Consider the following 6,053-nt stretch of genomic DNA (forward strand, 5'->3'; position numbering starts at 1 on the left):
ACTTACTTAGTGCAGTCCTGGCCCTAGCAGTCAATAAATATTTGTCAAATAAGTGCTCACAACACCCTACAATAAAGAAACGGGCTCGGGGAGATTAAGTAAGTTTGCCCTACACTACACTGCTTATAAGTGTAGGTTTTTAAATCAAATCTAATTCCACAATTCTTTCCATTCTAGTAAACTGTATTCTTGCTTTTCTAAAACACTCAATTTGCCTTAATTAAATTGGTATAGATTTAGATCCTTTGTCTTTTATAATATTTTGAGTTTCACCATTTTGGACGTGGCTGTTCTCACTCAGTTTGATTCTAATTCGTTCTCAGAAGTATTTCCTTCCATTTCAGGCCCTTCTCTGCCATCTACTACCTACAGTTAGCATTAGCGACATTTTACTACAGAAAAACTGAGGTTCAGGAAGATTTAAGTGACTTGTTTCAGGTTATAACATTTTAAAAATGTATGATTTCAAACTTCTGATATCACAGACTTGTTTCTTTTAATAGAATAAGCATTTTTTCAATTATGTAGTCATTATATAATCTTTTAAACAGCCAAAATTATTTCTCCCAGAACCCTCTTGCCTGTTTCTCTGACCTGTGTTTGGTTCTCTATTTGATCCCTTGGATTAATGACTCCATTTTGAATTTACTATCCTGGCTGAGTATACCAGTCTTCCAAGAAAAAGTTCTGGTATCTGCTAAGCTCTAGGCAATGCAGGTGGTAATCAATGCCTTGCTACCCAGGCATACAGAACTCAGAGAAAGGAAATATTCTTTGACTGAAGATAAATATTTGAAAGTAGGCACCAATAATAATAATTGCTAAACACGAGTTTTGCATCAGGCCTGGATTCACATCCCAGCTCTTTTTTGTTGTTGTTGTTAACCCTCAGCCATTTTTAAGTGTGCAACTGTAATCACATTGTTATGCAACTGGTCTCTACAACTTTTTCATTTAGCAGAACTGAAACTCCATACCTATTGAACAACTCCTCATTTCCCTCTCTTCACACATCTGACAACCCCCATTCAATATTGTGCTTCTATGAGTTTGACTGCTTTAGCTATCTCATATAAGTGGAATCATACAGTGTTTGTCTTTCTGTGACTGGCTTGTTTCACTTAGTATAATGTCCTTAAAATTCCCAGCTGTTCTTTTAACTAGCTGTGTGATCTTAAATGTTATCTCTGGATCCTGACGGGACACCATCTGGCACATAGTAGGTATTCAGTGCATGTTTATTGTCAAAATAATGTTAACCTTCAGGGCATCTGGGTGGCTCAGTCAGTTAAGAATCCAACTTCAGCTAGGACGTCGTCTCACGGCCCATGAGTTCAAGCCCCACCTTGGACTCTGAGCTGACAGATCAGAGCCTGGAGCCTGCTTCAGAGTTGGTGTGTGTGTGTGTCTGTCTCTCTTTGCCCCTCCCCCACTCATGCTCTGCCTCTCTCTCTCAAAAAAAGTAAAAACATTTAAAATTAAATAAATAAATAAATAAATATAAATTAAAAATGTTAACCTTCAGATAAGTTGCTCTGAAAGAACAATTGACAAAATCTTAAACCAGAGGAATTTTCCTTTTTTTCTCTTCTTTTTTTAATTTAAATAGGACCCTATTTCCTATAAATGAAACCCATCAAGCTACTCTTCCTCATAACTAGATTAATCTTGTTCTGAATGTAGGATTATACCATATCGCATGGTTTGATCTTATTTTGCATTGTGCTTACAAATGTTGTATTTCATCCACGTTGAACATTACCATCTACTACTGTTGAAACAGTTTCTTTCCAGGACCCCTGGGTGGCTCAGTCAGTTAAGTGACTCTTGATTTCAGCTCAGGTCAGTATCTCACAGTTCATGAGATCGAGCCCTGCATCAGACTCTGCACAGACAGCTCAGAGCCTGCTTGGGATTCTCTCTTTCTCTCTCTCTCTCTCTCTCTCTCTCTCTCTCTCTCTCTCTGCCCCTCCCTGCCCCCCCCCCACTCTCTCTCTCTCTCTCTCTCTCTCCCTCTCTTAAACATTTAAAAAAGAAATTTCCCCCCAAAAATTTCTTTCTAACATTTGTATAGTCTCCAAATTAAAACATGAAAAGATGGTGTGCCATTTGTAACTGTTCCTAATTCCACATTCAGTTGATGTCACTCTGATAGCTTGAAATTTGCCATGGTGTGTGGGTGTTCTGGTAAATTATTAACAACTAGCTATCCAGAAAATAATTATATGTGTACATATATGTACATAAGTTTATACATAAACTTACCAACATAAAAGATGTGTAGCACACAATTTCTGAAATATAGAATATACAATCTTTATCATAAATTTCTTTTTTTTTAACGTTTATTTAAACATTAAACCAATGTTTATTGAGACAGAGAGACAGAGAGAAACAGAGCACAAGTTGGGGAAGGGCAGAAAGAGAGGGAGACACAGAACCCAAAGCAGGCTCCAGGCTCTGAGTTGTCAGCACAGAGCCCGACGCAGGGCTCAAACTCAGGAGCCATGACATCAAGACCTGAGTTTAACCGACCGAGTCACCCAGGCACTCCTACAATCTTTATCATAAATTTCTTATAGCCAGTTGATTCTCACAGAATACTTTAACCCAGTTTTGCTGAATTCTTTTTTTTTTTTAATGTTTATTTATATTTGAAGGAGAGAAAGACAGAGCATGAGCGGGAAGGGGCAGAGAGAGAGGGAGACACAGAATCTGAATCAGGCTCCAAGCTCCGAGCTATCAGCACAGAACCTGATGTGGGGCTCCAACTCACAAGCCATGAGATTATGACCTGAGCCAAAGTTGGCCACCCAACCGACTGAGCCACCCAGGCGCCTCCAGTTTTACCAAATTCTTGTTTTAAGAACTAACCTGTGATTTCATTTGACAAATGAGAATAGTTTTGACTATTGGTTGACATTTTCATTTATGTTAATCAATAAAATAAAAGTGAAACAATGAGACTTAATGTTGGAACTCCACTTATTGTCAGTGACTTGAGCAACATTTTTGCTGACTTGGATAATAGTTTTTGAAAACTTGAAGAATCAATTTTTTGAGCTATTGACAATTTAATGGCTATAGACATGATATACTTTTTTGTGTTTATTTTTTTAATATCTTTATTTTAGAGAGAGAAAGAGAGAGTGGGGCAGGGGCAGAGAGAGGGAAAGACAGAGGATCTGAAGTATGGTCTATGCCAACAGGAGAGAACCTGATGTAGGACTCCAACTCATAAACCGTGAGATCATGACCTGAGCCAAAGTCAGAGGCTTAACCAACTGGGCCACCAAAGTGCCCCAACATGATACACTTTTAAACCTAATCTACATTAACTTATTCTCTTATCGCTTTCTTAAGTCTAGTCAACAAAACAAATAAATAAAGCTTTCGTTTGTAGCATTTGCCAATTCTGTATTGTAAATTCTCCCATTATGGCCAATTTCAGGCTACAAATATGACATCACTGAGCATGAAATTGGGAAGAGATGAACACACCATCACGTAGTATTTCCTCCGTATAGATAACAATAGACAGGGACTTCTGGTTTCCAATCTGATATGTAAAGAGCTTGGAAGTCATTGCCCCTGTTCTCATAACAACAAAAAAACATGAACAAACTGAAAATCAACAACCCTTGTTAGATCCAGCAGAGAACTGACATGACAGGGCAAACCTCCACCATAAAAACTAGAAAGACAGAATCAGAAGAGGCAGAACAGAAACTCATGGCTTACTGGGAGCAAAAACTACTTTTGAAACCAGAAACTGATAGGAATACTTGGGCAGTTGACTAACTGCTGGAGACTGCACATAGGCTAGATTGAGAGATTGAAACAAAAACAAAAACTCCTGAGGGCCCCCACATTTTCATGAGTTTTACTTCCAGGAGCCCCATAGGTCTTACTCTGAAGATTGGAGAAAAATCCCCTCATCCTTCTGGCAGGGAGAGAGAAAAAATACTTGGAAATAGACTCAGAGCATTCAGTTCTCCTTAACAAAGGCCTGTCCTCAATGGTAGCTACTTAACAGAGCCTAACCAACATAGGAGAAGGAAAATAACCAACTCCAGCCTCCTCTAGCCTTCTGGTTTCACCTAAGATGGGGGTGGGGGAAGGGGATAAGTTAATAAGCATTTGTGAAGGTCAGTCCAGGGAGGACACAAACTCACTAAAATACTGAGACCTGACAGGATTATAAAACGCTTCCCCCGGGGCACCTGGGTGGCTCAGTCGGGTTAAGCGGATGACTCTTGTTTTCGGCTCAGGTCATGATTTCACAGTTCATGAGTTCCAGCCCTGCATCAGGCTCACCACTGACAGTGTGGAACCTGCTTTGGATTCTCTTTCTCTCCCTCTCTCTTTGCCCTTCCCCTGCTCATGCTCTCTCTCTCAAAATAAATAAACTTAAAAAAAAAAAAAAAAAAACAACACTTCCCCAGCTTCCCCCTCTTATCAACACATCAGTAGATCTGTATAATAACAGGATTACAATGGAAGGAACTACAAGTTCAGACCCTATTTAAGGAGTCTGTAGGTAAACCCAAAGACAACATGGGAGACAGAGACATCAGAGGAAATTTTAGCCTCTGACAGGTATAGCCATAGCAAACAGGAAATACCAGCCTAATTCCCAAACAGATAAATATAAAACCCCCATTCCTTTTACCCAATATATCACATCTAACTTTCTACAAAAAGATTATAAGGCATACCAAAAGGCAAAAAGTACTGTTCAAGAGACAAAGCAAGCATCAGAACCAGACTTTTGATAATTTTGGAATTATCAAACTGGGAATTTAACTAATATGCTAAGGACTCTAAAGGAAGAAGTGGACAACATGCAAGAACAGATGAGTAATGCAAGCAGGGAGATGAAAGCTAAGAATCAAAAGGGAATGTTAGAGGGGCGCCTGGGTGATTTAGTTGGTTGAGTGTCGGCCCTTGATGTCGGCTCAGGTCATGATCCCAGGGTCATGAATTCAAGTGCCACATCAGGCTCCATGCTCAGCATGGAGCATAGGATTCTCTATCTCCCTCTTTCCCTCCTTCCCACTCCTACTCTCTTTCTCTAAAAAAAAAAAAAAAAAAAAAAAAAAAATTACAAAAGGAAATATCACATAAAAAAACACTGTAATAGGGGTGCCTGGCTGGCTCACAGTCAGTAGACTTTTGATCTTAGAGTCATGAGTTAAAGCCCCATGTTAGGCCTAGAGCTTACTTCAGGAAAAAAAAAAAAAAAAAAAAAACCCACAACTGAAGAACACCGTAAAGGAAATGAATGCCTTTGATGGGCTTATCAATACACTGGACACAACCAAGTAAAGAATCAGTGAGTTTAAAGATATGTCAATAGAAACTTCGCAAACTGAAAAGCAAAGAGAAAAAAGAATAAAAACAATATCTAGATACAATACATATAAATAACTTCATAAGCCTATATATAATAGTACAATGTAGTATAGGAAGAGATGAGTTTTTAGTATCTATTCCTTTTATTTTTAATATCATTTATTCAATTGTATGTTTAGATACTTTTTAATAGTGGCTTGTTTAACAACGAGCTTGCAAAATTCCTGAAAATTTAACAGGCAGCTAAAAACTAGTGTGAACTGATTGAGCACTCTGCTTGAAATAGCTTAAAGACTCATCAGAAGTACCATATTTACATTAAAATACTGTCGTTTCCATCATATGCTAAACACTATACTGAGGAAATTGGCATGTATTATCTCATTTAATTCTCAATCTATGAAGTAGAATCTAATCTCAATTTAATTCTAAATCTATGAAGTAGATACCATTGCCATTTTTAAAAATAAAACAGAGGCTTAACCTATTCAAAGATCCCAAGAATATGGCAAAACTAATATTTGACCCCAGGTCTGTGCTCTTTCAACTTGCTGCCTTCTGAAACTTACAGTACACATAAGACTGGGACAAGAAAAAGAGTAACTGGCACTTGATTCCTCCATTTTTCTGAAGTTATTTAGCCCACTCCCACTCCAGCTCTACATTGAACCCATAAATCCTGTCTCCTTAGATAAAGG

Source organism: Prionailurus viverrinus, chromosome B4, assembly GCF_022837055.1.
Source record: "Prionailurus viverrinus isolate Anna chromosome B4, UM_Priviv_1.0, whole genome shotgun sequence".
Classification (NCBI taxonomy): Eukaryota; Metazoa; Chordata; class Mammalia; order Carnivora; family Felidae; genus Prionailurus; species Prionailurus viverrinus.